Genomic DNA, 22470 nt, shown 5'->3' with positions numbered 1-22470 from the left:
CCCGCCGTGATATTGCTGGAATATTGCTAAAAGTGGCGTAAAACCAAACTCACTCACTCACTCATATTATCCGTAGGTCTGTGTTGGTCTCCATGATTAACAAACACATTATAATGATATTCCCCTCTGTAACAACGGTATATCCAGCTTTCATGTTTGCTAGGTACGTTCAACAAAAAGACAAAGTAACATTTCAAAAACAAATAGAAAAATACAACATTGTATATGCTGAGTGGAAGTTATAGTGTACAGCAGTGTTTGAACATAACTGAAGATTTAAAACGAAAGAAAAAACTATTCTATGGTGATGTATCATATCAATGACTGTCTCATAATAGGCCATCCGTGAAGATCTGGGTCAGAATTGGTCTTCAGTAACACATGCTTGTCGTAAGAGGCGATTAACGGGATCAGGTAATCAGGCTTGTTGACTTGGTTGACAAATGTCATCGTAGATCGATGCTTACGCTGTTGATCACTGGATTGTCTGATCCAGACTCGAGTATTTACAGATCGCTGCCATTTAGCCGGAATATGGTGTGCGGCGTAAAACGAAACTCACTTACTAGCTCATTCACTCACTTACAGCCGACGTGGTGTAAATAATGTATCAAAGCACATTGGAGTCACAGATTCCCAATGGTGAGTAGTCTAATGTACGAATTTCACGTGTACAGTTTCTTGTGCACGATAGTCCATATCTTCAAAAGGAGCCTTTAACAAAAACAAACCAGGATAAATTTCTGATGCTTTAAAATTTCATGAATATACTCGGACTACATCACGAAAACAGGTAAATGTGTCGACTGTTTCCATGTTCAGCACCAGCCAGGGCTCCAGGCGCCACCGAAATATCTGGGATTGGAAGCTGGGTCTGGCGCTGGGTCTTGTGCTGGGACTCGACTCTTTTTATACTCCTCGAGTTTCTCTATCATCATTGCAGCTAGTTCGGGATACTTGGCTATTATGTCTACGTGCTCTGTTGGATCCTCTGTGATGTTGAACATCATGTATGGAGGGAACTCCGTATTGTCAGCTTCATATACACTCATGTCCATTCCCAACTTTGGCAATGGTGCCCAGTTGTTATACTGACCTGGACTTCCTTCTATAAGTTTTAGATCACCATATCGGATAGCCGAGGAATTTATCATATCGTAGATATTGTAGACAAATCCGTTCCTCTTGCTCTTCCCGCCATTGATCAGCATGTCGTACTGACTGACTCCGTCCATGTTAGGATCTGTGTTCTTTCCACCAGCCAGCTCCACCAGTGTCGGGTACCAGTCCACAGCATGCATCATTTCCGTGTTGACATAGCCGGTCTTCTTCAGGAGAGTCTTACTGTAGATGAACGCAGCTCCTTTCGTACCCCCTTCCCACAACGTAGACTTAGCTCCTCGTAGAGGCAGATTGTTGGCTGCATCAAAGTAAGGTCCACCATTGTCAGATGTGAACACAAGAAGCAAATTATCCATAAACCCTTCTTCTTCAAGACTCTGCACAACCTTTCCAACAGCCTCGTCCAGGGCAGTTACCATACCACAGTATATCCTTCGATTAATGGTCTCGATGTTCTTGTACATATCCTCAAACCTCTTGGGTACCTCGAACGGTACATGTACAGACTGGAACGGCAGATATAGGTATAGCGGCTTGGATTTATCGTGAGTCTTGATGATTTCAATGGCACGTTCCGTGTACACATCCGCTGAATACCTCCCCTTGTCCTCTCTATCTATTTCCTTGTTCCTCCGGAAGTCCACTCCGGTCATATTCATTTCCGACCTCGTGTGATTGTAGTATCCCTCGTTACCTGAATAATAACCCACGAAAGAATCAAAGCCCCTTTCAGTTGGTGTGTACTTCCAGTTGCAGAATCCCAAATGCCATTTCCCCACAATATGAGTTGCGTAGCCCAAAGCTTTCATCCTTTGCGGTATGAGTGTGAAGTTTATCGGCAAGTACTTTGGTTCCACCACAAACACTACTCTGTCCTGCAGTCCTGTGTGATAGGGATAGTATCCCGACATGAAGCAGTTTCTGGAGGGCGAGCACAGAGGCTGGACGTAAGAAGAGTTGAGGATGACGCCCGCTTTGGCCAGTCTGTCGAGGTTAGGGGTGATCATGTCTGGGTTGTGCCATCCAACGTCGTTCCAGCCCAGATCGTCTGCGACGATGAAGACAATGTGAGGGGGACTACTCGTCGCTAATGTTATTGCCATTAGATAGAAAATAAGAGTAGCAATCATTTTGCGTGTCCTCACCCAAAGGGTTTTACAGAGTAACAAATGTTAGGTAGACGACCTCCCACCTCGACCCGCAGGTTCGATAAGGCCGATAATCTACCAGGTTGAAGTAAGTGTCGCAATGCAGGTCGACCTGTCAATGTTATATACTGTACTGACCTGTTTGATAAGGAGAGTCCTTTTGAAAAGTGATTTACAGTTTCATATCAAATTAATAAGGACATCTGTGCTACATGGGCATCAAACACACTATTATAATGAAAACTGTAACATGTTTATTCTGATTCAAACAAAAACAAAACATGAAGTGGAAGTTGGTTACACTTACTTGCAATCTGAGAGGAATACACACATAACTTTAATATCAGTAGTGCCAGAAGGCATGGCCTCCATCTAGTCTGATTACATACACTCAAATGATGACTGGTGTGATTGTATGAACCATCACTTGGGACCATATCAGTAAGCGATGTAGCCGCCCTCGCTCGGATAGCATCTTGCTGTCTTCTCATGCCGGCAATCAAGCGTCAACTTCTCACTATCGTTATCATCTGCCATTCCTCGTGGAATACCTGTGTCTGGTCGTGCAGATGTTGAGTAGGAGGATCTCCAGCACCAGCTTGTTGTCCAAGATAAACTCAAATGAGTACGGTTCATATCAGGGCTATGGTAATATAGTTTTCAAATATGTTTTTACATTTGTTTACATTATGTTGATAATATTTGAGAACAATGGAGTTGTATTATAGTTATCTATTTTACACATGTTCATCTGTTGAATCTTGTACAGTGATCAACAATTCCATTATTGCCAACACTCAGAATTCGATCTTTACACCATCAAACGTAGTTCTTTTGCATCAAAATAAACCTATAAATGTTGACAAAACTGGTATGTTTAACACAAATGCTGTAAGTATAATCTCTCTCTCTCTCTCTCTCTCTCTCTCTCTCTCTCTCTCTCTCTCTCTCTCTCTCTCTCTCTCTCTCTCTCTCTCTCTCTCTCTCTCTCTCTCTGTATATATATGTATGCATTAAAAAAAATATATAATTATATATATGTTGGCGCTCTTCAGTGAGTACACACAGACTTGGTAATATGGTATCTTTCTGATGCGGATGAACATTTAAAATGTAAATATAAGTTCCTGCAGTAGTTTGTTCAACCAAGTGGCAGTGTTCATGTCAAGGCACAGCACAGCACAGCATTCGGAAACATTTAGGAGGTTTGCGATGTAAGGGAAGGAACTCTAGCACCAGAGAGCTCATGAAGCGTTAATAAAATGGTGTATTTTAAAACAACGCTGACTCAGTGTTCGGAGGCGGATTCCCCTAACCCCTAACCCCTAACCCCTAACCCCTAACCCCCAGCCCCTAGCACCAAGCCCCTAGCACCCAGCCCCTAGCCCCCAGCCCCATCCCACTGCTCTGAGAATGTACAAGAAACGACCATTGAAACTCTTGTGAAAACGGGTGAAAATGAACACTGCAACCCCCTTTGCAAAAAATCTGCAGTCTGCAGTCATGTTTAAAGGCCGAACACGTTCGTAAACTATACTATGCACTCCGTTACACAACGTTCACATATAACGTAAATATTCTATGACGAATTTTCACACTTATCATACTGTCCAAGAATGGAGGTTTGGTCAATCATTTCTTAGTGCCAAAACGAAACATTGATTTCAACCATTCAGCTCTTGTTGGAGGCATACGTTCGCTCACTAACTCTAGCTGCAGATATGACATGCATAAAAGCGATTTTTTATTGTTATTAAGGGCTCGTGGTTCTTGGATCTCTACCAGCTTTCGAGAAAGACTCATACCATGAAACATGAATATGACATACAAACAACTTGTTCAACAGCATAAACACAAAATGCATCTATTAGGCTAAATAAAAATGTGAAATATTTCTCGGGCATCGACGCATCTTTTACATGCGTTTTTTTTTATTGCCATTTGGAAAATATAATTTTGACTTGGACGCGTCCAGATCATCCATTTGTCCACTACAATAATGAATGTCTGTAAGAATGAGTGTGACTGAATCTACAACCCATAAACGCGTGTTAAACTTCCCAAGCTGTATTTCTGAGAGGACACAATAAAAATGTACTCCTCCATCGTTACATTTTTGTCTATCAAAAAGTAAAAATGAAGTCCTAACGTCACCTTTGAAAAATGTGCCGGAGAAACATTTAATTTTTTACCCATACTTTATCACACAGAGTAATTCCACGTCAGGAATATACCATTAATAGCTAATGTGGAGACACGTGATTTACCCACGGGTAGCTACAGGTACGAACCATTTTCTAAAGTTCTTTCTGTGCAATATTCCTTCTGAATTAAAGTGACCTGGAAATAATCGAGTCGACCACACAATTCAGTGATTGGTAAACATTTGCAGCGACGACGTGTGCAAAGGGTGACTACACACAATCAACTAAGTCTCCAGACCACCTGTTACATTAAGTCACACCTCACCTGACTAGCACGTGCCAATGGAGAGTATTTAAATCTTGAAATAGGAAGATGTGAATTTATGATCACGTTCAAAAGCATGTTGACAGCATGTCGGAATATTCCGACACCCGTTCCAAGACTTCCAGGGACGGTGGGCCGTAGCATAGTGGTTAAAGCACCCTCTCATCACGCTGAAGACGCTGGTTTGATTCCCCACATGGGTGCAATGTGTGAAGCCCATGTCTGGTAATCCCCACCGAGATATTGCGGTGATACTGGCGTAAACCCACACTCAGACGCTCACTCGTCGACTCCAAGACGTCCATGCGTAGGCCTCTCAGGTATGTATTATCGTGTAACAGACATTTTCTCCCCAACTGGCTGGAAGACTCCCGAGTGCGGCATAAAACTAAACTCACTCAACATACATTACCTAACATGCGACGTGATTAAATCATTGACTAACCAGACACATATGTGGAGATAACCAAAGAATGTAACGTTGATAGCCGCATACCATGTGAGGAATTCGTGTCAAAGTGAATCAAACCACCAGATGGTTTGTCTGCTGCACTGGCACAAGAATGCGTCATCTGGACGAAGACAAGTCTCACCCCAACACTTCATGTGACCTGTCTACTGTTACTGAGTGGCCGTATACATAAGGTTGGGAATGCCTGTCTTGAAAAAAATTGACTTTGAGCCTTACATGATTACAGCTACCTTTCAGGGAAGAATTATGTCTCCTGTCCCTTACATGAATTAGCTCCTGAATAGTCTCTGCTTTAAATGTCTTTACTTCATCTTTCCATTTCCATTTCTTTCATCTGTGATTATTTTCAGTCTTCTTTCCTCAGCGCAAACTTGAAGACCATATAGTGTCCTTTTTATAACTCACTCACTCGATCATCTGAAGCACTCATCTGAACAGTCAGTACAACATGCTCGTCAATGGTGGGGTGAGTATGATTTTACGCCGCTTTTAGCAATATTCCAACAATATCACGGCGTGGAAACCGTGGGCATCAAACAATGGACCCATGTGATGAATTGAACCCAGGTCTTCGGCGTGACTAGCGGACGCTTTAACCACTAAGCTGCCCCAACGCTCCTCGTCAGTGGTGGACCCGGCAGTTGCCATGAAGTACGTTAATCTTAAGCTGATACAATTCAGTCCAGGATCTCAGGATAGTTGGCTCCTTTGCCTCATTTAATAAGTGCTGAATGTGTCTGTGAAGCTGGTTGGTTTTTTTAAGGTTGAAAGCTGTTTTGTGAGCGTGGCGTTTGTGGAAAACATCAACGAAATATGTAATTATAAAAAGTGCTTTGCAATAGAATAATCTGGTATTAAGTGGTATAATCTGGGTATTACGTGGTATAATCTGGGTATTACGTGGTATAATCTAGGTATTAAGTGGTATAATCTGGGTATTACGTGATATTGTTCTTCAGTCATTTCCAAATGCTGAATACATCATTCTAGCAATACCTATTCTTTAACTTTATTTTACTCCGGTACTTTTCAAAGCGGTACCTATATACGCTAGTTGACAATGGACGGAGTGACATATGAATCGGTATTGTTTTCTATTCCAAACGTATGTATTTCAAAGATTAATAAAACATAATTACATATGGGTAGAACATATGCAGCTATGACAGTGAAGCGTATAGAAAGTTATGTAGACTCTGTTTCATACAGGATATAAAATTTGCTAGACGTGTATGAAAGAAACGCAATGTTTAAATATATTGTTTCACCATGAGCACGTGCTAGTCTTTCTATATGTTCGCTGTATAAATATCCTATAATGATAAAATAATGTATGAAAAGGCCGCACACGTGGTGTTATATCAGTTTCAGGTTTTGTGAAAAAGCCGCGTTTTCCAACCTACATGACGTCTATATTGTATATCTTAACAAAAGGACGATACAGCTGGTAATCACACAGGAAGAATGCATGGTCTGAGCTTGCCACAACGCGCGTTATCTGTAGGAAACTTTTAAATAGAAACACATTGTACCATACTGAACAGAAACACAATGAGCCTCCTAACAGCTGTGTGTATTCTCTTGACTTTTGCCATCTGTGAGTGTGCGACGAAACCTCACATTGTGTTTATCGTAGCTGATGACCTTGGCTGGAACGATGTTGGCTACCAGAATCCTCAAATGATCACCCCTAACCTGGACAGACTGGCCAAAGCAGGAGTCATTCTCAACTCTTCTTACGTGCAGCCTCTGTGCTCGCCCTCAAGGAACTGCTTCATGTCGGGATACTTTCCATATCACACTGGTCTACAGGATGACGTTGTTAATATCAACGCAGCAAAATTCTTGCCGGCAAACCTAACAACATTGCCCCAGAAACTGACTCAACTTGGCTATGATGCCCACAGGGTTGGAAAGTGGCATCTGGGCTTTTGTAACTGGAAGTACACGCCCACGGAGAGAGGCTTTGACTCCTACCTTGGATATTACTCTGGAATGGAGGACTATCTGACTCACATTACTCAGGATCACGAAGGTGACGTGGGACTAGATTTTCGCTTCAATAAAACCGCCTATAGAGACGCCAATGGAACTTATTCTACACATATGTTTGCTAACAAGGCGATTGAAATAATTGAGAACCACGATGAAAGTAAGCCGCTTTATTTGTACCTTCCATTCCAGGCAGTACATGCACCTCTTGAGGTCCCAATTAAGTATGAAAACATGTACAAGAACATAGAAAACGAAAAGAGAAGAATCTATTGTGGAATGGTGAGTGCTTTAGATGAAGCTGTTGGCAATATCAGTAAGGCATTAGAAGACAAAGGTCTCATGGACAATCTACTATTAGTCTTTACGACAGATAATGGGGGCCCCACATTTGTTGCTGCTAATAACCTGCCTTTGCGAGGAGCCAAGGCTACACTGTGGGAAGGGGGAACGAAAGGAACTGGATTCATCTACAGTAAAGCCATTTTCAAAAAGACAGGCTACCTCAACACTGGAATGATGCATGCTGTGGACTGGTACCCGACATTGGTGGAGCTGGCTGGGGGAGAGAACACAGATCCCAACATGGACGGAGTCAGTCAGTACGACATGCTCATCAACGGTGGACCAAGTAAGAGAAATGAGTTCGTCTACAACATCTATGATGAGACTGATGCATCTGCAATCAGGTACGGAGATCTCAAACTCATCCAAGGGAGTCCGGGAACTCACAACGGTTGGGCTCCTTTGCCACATTTGGGAATCGATGAACGCGTCTATGAAGCTGATAACCAAACGTTCCCTCCCTTCATGCTCTACAACATTACTGCAGATCCAACCGAACACTTCGACCTTTCAGCCAAGTACCCTGAACTTGTGGACATGATGAAGAAGAGACTGGAGAACTGGAAGGAATCTCGTGTTCCGGCACAGGACCCTTCTCCAGTTCCTGCATCAAACCCTAAGTACTATGGTGGTGTATGGAGTCCTGGATGGTGTTGATGTCTCTATTAAAACAAGTACACCCCGTTTTACAAGATCGATATTAGTGTCATTCGGTAAAAAGTGTCATTCGATTTAAAATACGAAATACATGCCGAGTGTGTAAGTATAACTGTGGGCACCAATTGAACTCCCCTTCCTGCTGATCTTTGTGAATGTATAAAATATCTTGCCACGCAATCTATCTTAAGCTTAAAGATCACATACATATCTTAAGCTTAAAGATCACATACATATCTTAAGCTCAAAGATCACATACATATCTTAAGCTTAAAGATCACATACACTCTAGGCGGGTATGTAATTCAATTATTGACATCGCTATGAATGAAGCCCCGCCATTAAAACTACTCATTTCAACAATTAATTACATAAAATCGACCTTTTTGACAACAGTGCACAATTCTGTCCCGCGAACGAAATTTCAACCAATCAGAGGGGCGCGCATCCGTGACGTAATGTGAGGTTTACCTATGTGGGTTTCTGTAGTATTCATGTACATTTCCGGGGGTAGATTATCTTGTTTTTAGGTTTGTGTAAACCTGCAATCGTGACAATTGTTTTGTCAAATTAAAGTTTTATGTTTTCACAATCTACTGCCATTTAATTCTGTCACCTGCTCTGCTTATTTTCCGATTTACAACTTGTTTTCATCAGGGAGACCATATATATGTTGTAGATTATCCCTGTATTCATAGACAATTCTATCGCTTGTTGTCATAATGGTTATTATTCGTTCTGTTACAAGTTTTGTCATACAAAATCTTTTTGGTCCTGATTCAAAAACATACATAACTACGAGCAGGAAGCAGTCTTAACCTCTTAAAATTTGATGAAAACAAAGAAACATGTGCATGGTGACGCCATCATCCGACACCTAGGAGCATTTCACGGCAACCTAACGATTCGGCATGTCTTTGTTGACGTCGAGAATACAGCAAATTGACGAGCTTGTTACACATTTTATATACAACTAACTGAAAATCCTTCTTCATTTGACGTCACTGCAGTTCGCTGCTGTGCTCTGGCGACGGAGTTACGATATGTTACCTGTCTGTGATTTCGTTGACGGGCGAGAGGGAAGGAAGCGATTTTTTGGCAACTGTTTCTCGCTCGGTATTAATTAACCACGTGGGAGTTTTTAAAGAAAAACATTGCTGTTCGGCTTAAGTGAGTGAGTGAGTTAATATTTAACGTCACATCGGCAATATTTCAGCCATATCGTGACGAGAACATTCAACAATGAAAAGGACCATGTGTACATTATAAAACCTGTCAACGAAGGACAGTAAAACACCTAGAATATCACAATTAGCATTAAAACTAGTGAGTGAGTGAGTGAGTTAAAAGTGATATCATTATATGAACAATACAGTATAAAAAGAGGCTATAGATCGCCAACAACAGAAGGTAGATCACCATACTAGGGACCATGGGGACTTTCAGTACCTTTGCTACCTGCATGGACCCTAGTTGGATTTACACCATCCCTTCAGCCGCTGGAGATTGTAAGAAATTTTATCCAAAATTAAAATAAGACAAATACTACACTTAAAAATCCTGGTAAGTATACACTACTTTGAAAATTTTGGGACTTACTTACCCTCTCAGGAGGACCTGTTCGGCCTAAGGCTAACCACACGTCTTTGATATGTAATGGTTAAAAGAGTGCATAAAATGTGAGTTTATTCGTGCTATAAGGGATATCGTTCAAAAATCATCAAACACCCTTCCGCTGATTTACCAGTCCACAAGTGAGAACGCCTCAACTGTTTCATTTGTAGATCTATGCATAAAGAATGACCTGTACGAGGCTGTATGACATGGTGGTTTCAATATCCCAACGGCTCCAGCCTTTGGTACGTTAACATTTCACAACTGTTGATGTTCGTTTTACCAAGATTTCAAAGAGCGTTATATCCCTTATGCTCAGGTGTTCTTTGGTCAAGGTTACAACGGATCTCGGTAAATCTTTCAAAACGTGTATTGATAGACATGTTTAGAATTTCGAAATTGTATACGTCATTAACACAAACAAAGACAAGATCGACTCTTCTGAAAACATTTGTAACACTCACAGAAACAGTTTCACGTGACCAAACGTTCAGCGTTTTGGGTTTGTCTTTTTTTTTCATAAGTGAAATACGGGATATTAGACAATCCGACGATACGAATTTTGCCCAACGAAAAAGGAAAACTTGTGTCTAAACTTCATTCCTAAATGGGAGCAACTGTACCTTATCTAGTCAACCCAAACCTAACTTTGGAGAAAACGTTCTAAGGTGTCACTCATACGGGTATCCCAACCCACCACAAATCCAGTAGAAGTATTTGACCTGTTTTCAGTCTACTCCTTCAAAGCAAGGACGCTCTCTACCAAAATCGGACTGGCAGAGCAAGCATATACTTGATATTAAACTGAGAGTATACGCTATTGTTGCATCATGGTGCACATCACACGAGAGCTATGTGAGCTAATTTAATATTGTGGGCTCTATGTCGTCGCGGCACATGAAAACATCGGGAGGGCAGAAACATCATGCGCCCCTTTGGTGGTTTCATCAACAAATTCATCGCCTCGTAAAAGTGGTTTGTATATTTTAGAAAAAATGCTACGTCTAATCATAGGCACAGGAAAGTATTCATCTCTTGTAATAAATTTGGAAACCAGTTCGCCGTGAATGAATGAAAACTTACCTGGTCAAGAGCAACTCTGCCATATTACCTACCACGGAAATGCCACCTGGAATATCCGCGATTAAAAGTGAATTAATGAGTGTTATTCAGCAACATCACGGCAGGGGGAAGCCAGAACACTGCTGTACAGCGTGGCGAGCGAAGGCTTTAACCACTAGACTACCATGCAGAGAATTTCAGCTCATTTAACTAACTACAGTATATAGAAAGGTCGTTTTCATATCCTTTTTAGTTTCATCTCATCAGTTAATCATTGACAGAGGCTGATTTTTAAGATGTTAGTAGTGATGATTGTGTGTTTGCCAACATAATTGGTTGTCTTCTTCCGTTGGTTTTGCTCCTTTGCTCGCTCTCTCTCTCTCTCTCTCTCTCTCTCTCAATGAATTTAGGCATATAAGGCATTTATATTGTGATTTATCTCTACATGTAAGAGCTGCTATCTCAGTAAATGTCTTCAGCAAACTTTAGGAAGCTGGAATCTTTATCTAACACCTTGGTCACTCCTTTCACAGTTTATGAGCCATCACATTCTTTTAAGCGTACGCGCATATTTGACGTAGTTCTACAGAGGCATCGGATACTACTTTGGCGTGACTGATATTGGAATTATTGCATACGCACGATCTAATTTCAACCAAACGTGTAAACTAAAATATTAAAATGAAAAACATTTATAGGTGTTGTAATATAATTTATCTTCGCAACATCTGCATGGAATCTGTGGTGTATGTCTTGACAAGTGAAACATCCAGCTGGTAATCTGTAAGAATGCGTCCTCCAGGTTTGGCGTGGCTCGCACTATCTACAGAAAACAGTTAAGTAGAATCACAGTGTATGATACTGATCAGAAGCAAGATGAGTCTACAAAGAGCTGGTTTGTTCTGGATTGTAGGGACTTTCGTTATCTGCGAGTGCGCGGTGAAACCTCACATTGTGTTTATCGTAGCTGATGACCTTGGCTGGAATGATGTCGGATTCCGGAATCCTCAAATGATCACCCCCAACCTGGACAGACTGGCCAAAGCTGGTGTCATCCTCAACTCATCGTACGTCCAGCCTCTATGTTCGCCCTCCCGAAGTTGTTTCATGTCGGGATATTACCCGTATCACACTGGGCTACAAGATAGCGTTGTTAAAGTAAACGCAGCAAAATTCCTACCGGCTAACTTAACCATAATCCCACAGAAACTGAAACAACTCGGGTATGATGCCCACATGGTCGGGAAGTGGCACACTGGCTTCTGTAACTGGAAGTATACACCCACGGAGAGAGGCTTTGACTCCTTCCTTGGATACTACGCTGGAATGGAGGACTATTTCACTCACATTAGAAAGGATGACGAAGGTAACGTGGGACTAGATTTCCGCTTCAACAAAACTGCCTATATAGACGCCAATGGAACGTATTCTACAAATATATTTGCCAACCAGGCTATTGAAATAATTGAAAACCACGATACCAGTAAGCCACTTTATTTATATCTTCCGTTCCAAGCTGTACATTCACCTCTTCAAGTTCCACCTAAATATGAAAACATGTACAGGAACATTGAAAACCAAAACAGAAGGATCTATTGTGGAATGGTGAGTGCGTTGGACGAAGCTGTTGGAAACATCACAAAGGCATTAGAAGAAAAAGGTCTCATGGATAATTTATTGTTGGTCTTTACAACGGACAATGGTGGTCCTACATTTGTTGCTGCTAATAACTTGCCTTTACGAGGAGCTAAAAATACTCTCTGGGAAGGTGGAACGAAAGGAACTGGATTCATCTACAGTAAAACCCTTCTCAAGAAGACAGGCTACCTCAACACTGGAATGATGCATGCTGTGGATTGGTACCCGACATTGGTGGAGCTGGCTGGTGGAGAGAACACAGATCCCAACATGGACGGAGTCAGTCAGTACGACATGCTCATCAACGATGGAGCAAGCAAACGGAATGAGTTCGTCTACAACATATATGACGAGAGGGAAGCAGCTGCAATCAGATACGGGGATCTCAAACTCATGCAAGGGAGTCCGGGAACTCACAACGGTTGGACTCCTTTGCCACATCTGGGAATCGATGAACACGTCTATGAAGCTGATAACCAAACGTTCCCTCCTTTCATGCTCTACAACATTACTGCAGATCCAACCGAACACTTCGACCTTTCAGACAAGTTTCCTGATCTACTGGACATGATGAAGAAGAGGCTGGAAAACTGGAAGAAGTCTCGTGTTCCAGCCCAGAACAATTCACCTGATCCCGCATCCTACCCCAAGAACTTCGGTGGCATATGGAGTCCTGGGTGGTGTTGATCTCTAATTCAAACCGACACTTCCTGTTGCACAAATAGTCTAATCCTCCAGGTGTGATGAGAATGACTGTTAATTGATTTTAAACGAGAACACTTACTTACCATAAGTCACCTTACATGATTAGAATTAAACAAAAGGTTTGTAAAATCGATAAACACGTAGAAACACACTCGTATTTTCGCCTATTACACCCAGGGTAAGAATGAGTTTGAGTTTAAAGTATTCTGAAATGCGCCAGCAGGACCGAAGATAGCGATTTATTGCCAGAAAGCTGAGCACTAATGTCCAAATTGTGTACGTAACGGTCATTTATTGCCCGAGTTGCGTGCCGGGATTCGAACCACGAACCTTCTGATCGGAAGTTGGACGTTGTGCACATGACCAAAGAGATTACTCCCGTCAGCTAGGTCACATGGAAAGGATGTATTCTGCCACGTCCTGCTACATGTATTTCCATGTAATGTCAATATTATGTCCATCTAGAGTGAGTGAGTTGAGTTTTACGCCGAACGCAGCAATATTCCAGCTATATGGCGGTGGTCTGTAAATAATCGAGTCTGGACCAAACAATCAAGTGATCAACAGTATGAGCATCGATCTGCGCAATTGGGAACCAATGACATGTGTCAACCCCGGACTTTCACGGGTCTTTCCATCTTGAAGCCTGTGAAATGTAGATCGTTTAGTAGGTAGGATATTGCTCGTATTGAAAGGTAGCTGATAACTGACATCAACCAGCATGTCACAGACATTATCATGGTTTTGAATTTTGAAAAGGAATTGCATGTAATCCGTTTTCTCACTGAGAGTTGGGAAAGTCTCCGCACATTAATCATAATATAATGTTCATTCAAAAACCTTTTGAACAAGAGCGTGCTTACTTAGACCTTACAAGTTGTGACATGTAAACACGGAATCCTGGGGCTGTTGGAATATTGCCCGACGTGAATGGGAAGTTCTACTATTGGTGGAAAGTTGACATTATCTCTTTCGGCAGTCTGAATCGGAATCTTTTTGCCATGTTTATTCATAGATAAATACGAAACGCAGTGTCTCCTTTAGTTAAGGTGGTACATTTCTGTCTGGACGTATTTGTATGGACCTTAGGATAAATTATATATCCCCAGTTTTTGGAGTCAAGCCAAAAGTTGGTAGTGGCGATAACGGTTATGGCAGATTTCTCATCACACTGGCCTTACATTTGGCATTATTTGATATGGCGCTCATAATAAGCTCTTTGACGAAGAAATTAATGTAGTGATCTGTAGTGAGTCTGTATATATCAAGCGTTATATAGATCAATTTTAGATGGTACATTTGCAGACCCTGTAGCAATATGAATTATTTCCATTTGAACGAATTTGGAATTGATACTCTTCAGATTTTAGAGTCAAGAGAGAAAAGAGAAAAGTTGTTAGTGCCTATGAACGGCTTCGGCAGAACCCGTCACTAGTTATGTCAAATATGACATTGTTTGATATGGCATTTATAACAATTTCTTCGATCAAAGAATTATTGCAATGATTATCACATATGATGCAATGGTTTTGCTTTTTGGGGTCTTGTCAGTGGGAACATTGCTGTTAAGATAGGACAGACATCCAAGTTTGGCACACACTAATCAGTCATTTGCATTTATCAATCAGTTAAAGTTTTAAATATTTACCACAGTATTACAGTTTAATATATTTCTGATATTCATCACACAATAAACGCGACCATATTGATGTTCGTGCATTATATGTAGAGAAGAACTGCAGTGGTTTTGATTCATTAGCAGTTATCTCCTTTAATCGGCCTTGAGTTTGGTGTAGCTTTAATGGTGACGAGAGCTGACATGAAGAGGGCCCCATATCACCCAACATGCGACTCTCGCAAAGCTTGATCACATTATGGTCTTGCTAGTGTAAAAGTCAGAAGGACCAAACATTCATCCCAGTTGTGTCTAAATGTAATAAGTTAATCAATGAATGTAAGATTACCACAAATGCTCAGGTATAATACCCACCAAACATACATTCACCACTATTGCTTCTGAAAGCTTAACACCATGAGGACAAAATACAGAAAATGATGTACGTTTCCCCAGAGAAAGAGCAGCTATCTCAAACACCGTTCAGATTTTTGTATTTAACTTATTGACCGTAATTTGATCAACTTGCATGCTATCTATCTTTCTCATGTAGATAGGTTATATCACACATTATAAAAACCCTCATTCCGAGAAACAAAAAGACATATCTGAAGAACTTCCTCATATGTATCCAGCTTCAGCATTGCATACTATCTGGTTTTAAACACTTGTTAAAGTCATCTTCTCCGCACAAACTGAAACATACAATGAGAAGAATGCACAACAATGTGACAGGTATTTTAACAAAAGTTCATACAACATTTCATGCTATGTTACCACGAGCAGGTATAATGAATTTAGTTATGTTGACAACATTTGCACGGATTCCTACTTAGAGAAAAACAGTGTGCCACACTGATCAGAAGAAAAATGAGCCTGATTATATGTGTATGTATTCTCTTGACTTTTGAGATCTGTGAGTGTGCGGAAAAACCTCACATTGTTTTTATAGTTGCTGATGACCTCGTATGGAATGATGTAGGATTCCCAAACCAAACTGGAACCTTGCTAACCTCCTCAAAAGAAACAGCCTTACTAACCAACTTCTGCACTTCAGCATCCTCACTTTGTGCACTAATAAGCTGCTCTCTGGAAAGAATGTGTTCACCAAACTGACTTTTCGAGAAGTCCTGAAGAGCTTCTACTCTTTAAAGATAAGTCATCTGTCTCCACCTCACACAAAGAATGATCCATGAAAGTACCTGACAAATCATAAATGGTATCATTCTTGGAAAAAATGCCTTTCGAACGAGTCACTGCACAAGAAGGAAACATACCTGGAAATTCATCCTCCAACTTTTCAGTACTAACACAACTCTCCGGGGAAACAGTGACAATAGGATCAGCGCCAACTTTACTTTAGCCCCCATAAGATCATTGCTGATCAACAAATCGACACCCGAAATTGGGAGAGAGTCAAGAACACCAACTTTCAGCTAACCTGAAATCAGATCTGAGGTCAAATTCACAAAATGGAGCAGAGAAGAAGAATTGCCACCTATACACTGAGGCAAAACATCTGAGTTAGCTGAAGACTCATAAGAAAAAGGCAAAATATCCTTCAAAATCAGAGATTGAAGAGCTCCAGTATCCCTCAAGATAATAACGGGCCGTGGGGTAGAATTATCCATAAGTGACACAGAACCCTTATACACAAAGCGCAAAAACTCCTTCCGAACTACAGAATCTGGAGACTTACTCTCACAAAGAAAACCCTCCTCAGAACCACCTGGAAAGAAAGGCTTAGGTGCGATGGACACAAAAGCATTTAGGGAACCTGTAGCCTGATTTCTAAACTGGAGTTTGTAACATACAGAAATCAAATAACCTGGCTTCTTACAATACGCACAAACAGGATCAGAACCATTGGTAGTCTTAGGCTTAGACTGAAAAGTATGTGACTGCTTGCCACTAGAATTTGAACCTGTTCTAACCCCACTGTAACCTGCATGTCCTGAAGTCTTAACCGGGGAAAAGCCCTTTTGGCCAGAAAATTTTGTATTACCCGGAGACCTAAAAGAATTCTTGTGAGTCAAACAATAATCATCTGCCAACATTGCTGCCTTATGTAAGTCATCAACGTTTTGTTCATCCAAATAAGTCTTAAGGTCAGCATGAACACTCTTGAAATCTTCCATCAACACTAACTGTCTAAAACCATCAAAATCTGTGACCTCCTTAGACCCACACCACCTATCAAACAATGTTTCCTTTTCTCTAGCAAACTCTACAAAAGTCTCATTGTCCCTTTTGTGAGCATTTCTGACTTTCTGACGATAAGCCTCAGGCACTAACTCATAAGCTTTCAAAAGTGTACTCTTGACAAGATCATAATCTGAGCTTTGTTGTACTGATAAGGCTGAATAAGCATCCTGAGCTTTACCCTTCAAAACAGTTTCTCAAAATGTAGAAAATATTTGTCTACTTCTTTCTCATTAAAATGGGGTAAAAGTCTAGCATGCCTTGCAATATATATCAAATGAGGAAGAATCTGAGGTCTGAGAAGGGTTTTCAAGGTTTTTCACAGCAATTTCTCTATCAACTTGCAATTTCTTCAGTTGTATTTCTTTCTCCATCTCAACCTTTTTCATTTCCATCTCTTTTTCCAACCTTTTCAGTTCTAATTTTTTCATTTCCAACTGGTCTGAACATTCCTCTGGCACCATTTCCAATACGTCATCTTCAAAAATTCCCTCATCAATATAATGATTCAACACAACTTTCAAAAATTTCCTCATAGCAGGTTTGGCATCAAGTTTGAGATGTGAAGAAATTTGCAATAAATCTGATTTCCTCAACTGACTAATTGTGTCAGAGTCAGGGGACAATACAAACTTCTCAAGTTCAAACACCATTCTGCTGGTTCCACAATTAACTTGTTGCAAAATTGCAGAAATTTGAAATGAATTTCACAAATGGTCTCAAATGTCAAATGAATTCTATTCCGGACGAGCCCGCAATTTTGTTACGGTTAATAATGTACCGTGACAACAATTTAAGAAATCCCCTGTAAACCAGCAAAACAGAACAAAGACATGTCGTTTACGTTCAAATTCTGTATTATTATGCAACGAGAGCAAGGTATACAAAGTCACTAGTCAATATAACAATGCTGATTACAAATACAATTCAAGAGAGACAAAATCTAAGTCAACGGGTCACAAAATATAATATATCAAACTCACCAAAGTCTCAGTACGAGAGGTAATCAACTATGCAGAATGTCAACACAGCGATCGTTGTGACAGCAGATAATGTAGGGCAGGCGTTGACGGGTTTTGATGATAAAGCGTGACAGTGATGTAACTCCAGCAAATATGAATGATTTAACCGTAACACTTGACTAGAAAATGGAAAACTAGAAAATGGAAAGCCGAAAGCGTTTACCAGTTGGTTCACATAGGGATAACTGCTGCTTCTCATAAAGTCATATGAACAAACTTGACAAATCTATAGATCGCAAAGTATATTTCCAGTAGTTTCTAGAACATGGTGGATTTGTCAACAATACACTAATAATGCAAGGCGAAGCAATTAATATTGAATTAAAACATTCATATTTGGATGGTAAAAAGGTACGTATACATTCACCAAATCCACATACACAAAACAGACATAGAGACATACAGACATTTAAAAACATTTACATTCCTCTCCCAGGCTGCTGGACGACAATACGAGATACAGAAGTTTTTAATATCTCTTTATTACTCATCGCAATTGTTAGTTACTGATACAAGCTCAGTGGAGGTTATAGCTCATAATTAGTTGTCTCATCCAATTGGTTTGTGTTTCTTTGTTTGTCTAGATCTGTTTACCAACATCAGCGCTATCATTAGTCTGGCCTACAAACCCTGAAACAAATATACCCAAAACAATCCATGAAAATCAACGTAATATTTGACATGTCTAGATTACTTTCATGAAATGTCGCGTGGTTCATTTGAATATATTTTTATCAAGACAAGTTGGGAACTGGATTTTTCATGCAAAATATGTTCACTTCTGAGACAAAGTGATAGTCTATCCTTATCATGGGCACCATACGTTTAACTTGTCATATGGCAACTGTGTCTGGTATGCAAACAATGTCTTGTTGTTTCACCACACATGTCAGATTTAGATACGGGTAGGGAACATCATATGAAGAGATTTTAGCCTCAGAGCTCATGAATATTAAGTCATATTGATTACTGTGTGCATTGGTGTGTATGAGAGGAAAAAAGGAAGATCCGTGAGTGTTCTTTTTGAGGACAACGAGAGAGGAACGTGCCATAAAAGTGGGATGAGGAAATGACTCAGTAATGCAATGTCAGGTGTGAGCACAATTTGCGTCGAAACAAGTGTGACAATCACATGATTGCAAACAGTTTGAGGGATGTTCTTCCAAAATAAATGTCAACCAAATGTCAATAAATGTCAGCTAGCTGAACCGACTGGTCCTGGTGCTGACACTGATTCATATATGTTCACATGAAAGAACGACAAGAAGTGACGAGACGACCATGGTAGTATAACAACTTATACTGCCTCCGTGAGTCTGTTACAACATGTGTAATGGCTGATGGGTAATAATCCTATATTAATGTGGCGTTACGTACTCAAAACATGATCTTGGTACTATGTGCCATTCACATTGCAATTAATGAAGAAAAGTTCAACCTAAAATGTGACAAGCTTGAGGAAACCTTTTATCGTTTCCAGAGGCACCAGCAGCCTGCATGACCACCAGAGCTGTCCAGATAAAAACATCTGTGACCACGGTCTTGTCTTCTGAAACTCAACCTAGGCGCGTCTGACGGTAACGGTAAAACAAACACTGGATATCGCAACACACAGGATGGTTGGACGGCAAAGTAAGAAGTATAGTCATACCAGATATGTCCAGATAATAAGTAGCTAGCATGTGTTTACACCGAACATGGCGCACAATTTTGTGAATTTGTCTTCCAAAGGTTTGTCAACATCTGACGACCTCACTCACTCACTCACTCACTCACTCACTCACTCACTCACTCACTTGTGCACGGAGAACATTTAGTAAATCCCAACACGAGTAGCAGTTAATGTTATCTATAAGATGACCTTGGTCACTCAAATCCCAATTTATCATCATCACATTCTTCAACAAGTTCGACATATTTCTGCACAGGTAAGTCTGCACTGGAAGTCACCGATATTTTTCATGCTTGTTTTCCCCGATGTTATAAACCTTGTTACCAAAACGTTAAAATGTAATACGTCTGCTATGATTTAAAGCATTTGCTATGACACATATGCTTTCAAAATATAGAGATGCCTGCCTTGACAAATGAAACATACAGCTGGTAATCTGAAAGAATGCGTCCTCTAGGCTTGTCGTGACATGCATTATCTATGGAAAACCTTTAAATAGAAGCACAATTTTAGTATGCTGAAAAGAAGCATAATGAGCCTGCAAAGAGCTGTTTTGTTCTGGGTGTTTGCGGTTTTTGTTATATGCGAATGTGCGGAGAAACCTCACATTGTGTTTATCGTAGCTGATGACCTCGGATGGAACGATGTTGGATTTCGGAATCCTCAAATGATCACCCCCAACCTGGACAGACTGGCCAAAGCTGGTGTCATACTCAACTCATCGTACGTCCAGCCCCTGTGTTCGCCCTCCCGAAGTTGTTTCATGTCGGGATATTTCCCGTATCACACTGGACTACAAGATGGTGTCATTGCAGTAGACGCAGCAAAATTCCTACCGGCGAACCTAACAACGATGCCACAGAAACTGAAACAACTTGGTTATGACGCTCACATGGTTGGAAAGTGGCATCTAGGCTTTTGTAACTGGAGGTATACACCCACAGAGAGAGGCTTTGACTCCTACCTTGGATATTACTCTGGTGATGAGGACTATTTTACTCGCATGGCACATAATAAGAATGGTACAGAGGGATTTGACTTCCACTTCAACGAGACTGTCTGTAGAGAAGATAATGGGATCTACTCTGCAAATGTATTTGCGAAAAGAGCTGTTGACATAATTGAAAAACACGACAATAATAAGCCTCTATACTTGTATCTTCCATTCCAGTCAGTGCATGAACCTCTTGAAGTCCCGCCTAAATATGAAAACATGTACAAAAACATAGAGGCCATGAATAGAAGAATCTATTGTGGAATGGTCAGTGCGTTAGACGAGGCTGTTGGAAATATCACAAAGGCATTAGAAGAAAAAGGTCTCATGGACAATCTATTGTTGGTGTTTACAACCGATAACGGTGGTCCTACATTTGTTGCTGCCAATAACTTGCCTTTACGGGGAGCCAAAAATACTCTCTGGGAAGGGGGAACGAAAGGAACTGGATTCATTTACAGTAAAACCCTTCTCAAGAAGACAGGCTACCTCAACACTGGAATGATGCATGCTGTGGATTGGTACCCGACATTGGTGGAGCTGGCTGGTGGAGAGAACACAGATCCAAACATGGACGGAGTCAGTCAATACGACATGCTCATCAATGGTCGACCGAGTAAGCGGAATGAGTTTGTCTACAACATCTATGACGAGAGGGAAGCAGCTGCAATCAGATACGGAGATCTCAAACTCATGCAAGGGAGCCCGGGAAGTCACAACGGTTGGGCTCCTTTGCCACATCTGGGATTTGATGAACGTGTCTTTGAAGCTGATAACCAAACGTTCCCTCTCTTCATGCTCTACAACATTACTGCAGATCCAACCGAACACTTCGACCTTTCAGCCAAGCATCCGGAACTTGTGGACATGATGAAGAAGAGGCTGGAGAACTGGAAGAAATCTCGTGTTCCGGCACAGGATAATTCGCCTGATCCTGCAGCAAACCCCAAATACTTCGGTGGCATATGGAGTCCTGGCTGGTGTTGATATTCAAAACAGAAACTACCGCACAAACGGAAATGGGGCTGTAAGAGGAGAAAGCTGATTATACTTCTAACATTGCCTTACTTAAAATATGTATAAACCGAATTAGAAAATATGATAACAGACAGAGCCAAGAAAAATGTTTGTTAAATTGTTAAATAGGCTTGTTAAATCATTGTTGCCTCAAGTTGGTATATTACTGTAGTTTAGGGTGTCTCGGGAACAAGACAAACATGACAAGAGAGACAGTTCATCTTGACAAGACAATCAGTGAAGACTGATTCATATAACAAACCATATCAAAATAAGAATATATTCAAATTGAATGGGCCAGAATGAAATAAAGTTATCATTAACGTTGTTGTGACAGTATTTAGGTATACCACATGCTGCATTTTGGATTATACCTTCTCAGTAACGTACAGATTTTGGTACTTTGTTTGGTTGAGTGCCAGCCGTGATTCGAACCCACACTCTAATCTCTGGTCTGGCATCTAGTCCCCAGCACACAACCGTCAATCCCACTCAGCCAACAGGGCTTCCACAAAAACTGAATTCGGACAACTGGGTTATCTAGACCATGGGCTTTGTGTGGACCTCTGTTTAGTGTAAATTGGCACGACTCCCACGACGCAAAGCTATGAATACACAATGTCATTTTAACAAATGTCAAATGTAACACATGATATATTTAGGATTACATTTCCTAAGTGAAAAACAAGACGTGCCAATTTTGAGTTACACTTAAACTTTGCAC

At 40.8% G+C, this 22470-nt stretch overlaps 4 pseudogenes; 3 read left to right on the top strand and 1 right to left on the bottom strand.

Annotated features, from left to right (window-relative positions):
• Positions 1-818: 818 nt before the first annotated feature.
• On the bottom strand, positions 819-2252 carry LOC137290568 (arylsulfatase J pseudogene; annotated as a pseudogene).
• A 4507-nt stretch (positions 2253-6759) lies between these two features.
• LOC137291371 (arylsulfatase B pseudogene) lies at positions 6760-8234 on the top strand (annotated as a pseudogene).
• A 3520-nt stretch (positions 8235-11754) lies between these two features.
• On the top strand, positions 11755-13369 carry LOC137291415 (arylsulfatase J pseudogene; annotated as a pseudogene).
• Positions 13370-20264: 6895 nt separating this feature from the next.
• Positions 20265-21716, top strand: LOC137291406 (arylsulfatase B pseudogene; annotated as a pseudogene).
• Positions 21717-22470: the final 754 nt, after the last annotated feature.

Source organism: Haliotis asinina, chromosome 7 (assembly GCF_037392515.1).
Source record: "Haliotis asinina isolate JCU_RB_2024 chromosome 7, JCU_Hal_asi_v2, whole genome shotgun sequence".
NCBI classification, from domain to species: domain Eukaryota; kingdom Metazoa; phylum Mollusca; class Gastropoda; order Lepetellida; family Haliotidae; genus Haliotis; species Haliotis asinina.
Note: the sequence above shows the minus strand (reverse complement) of the source record. Positions and strands in the feature narration are given on the sequence as shown.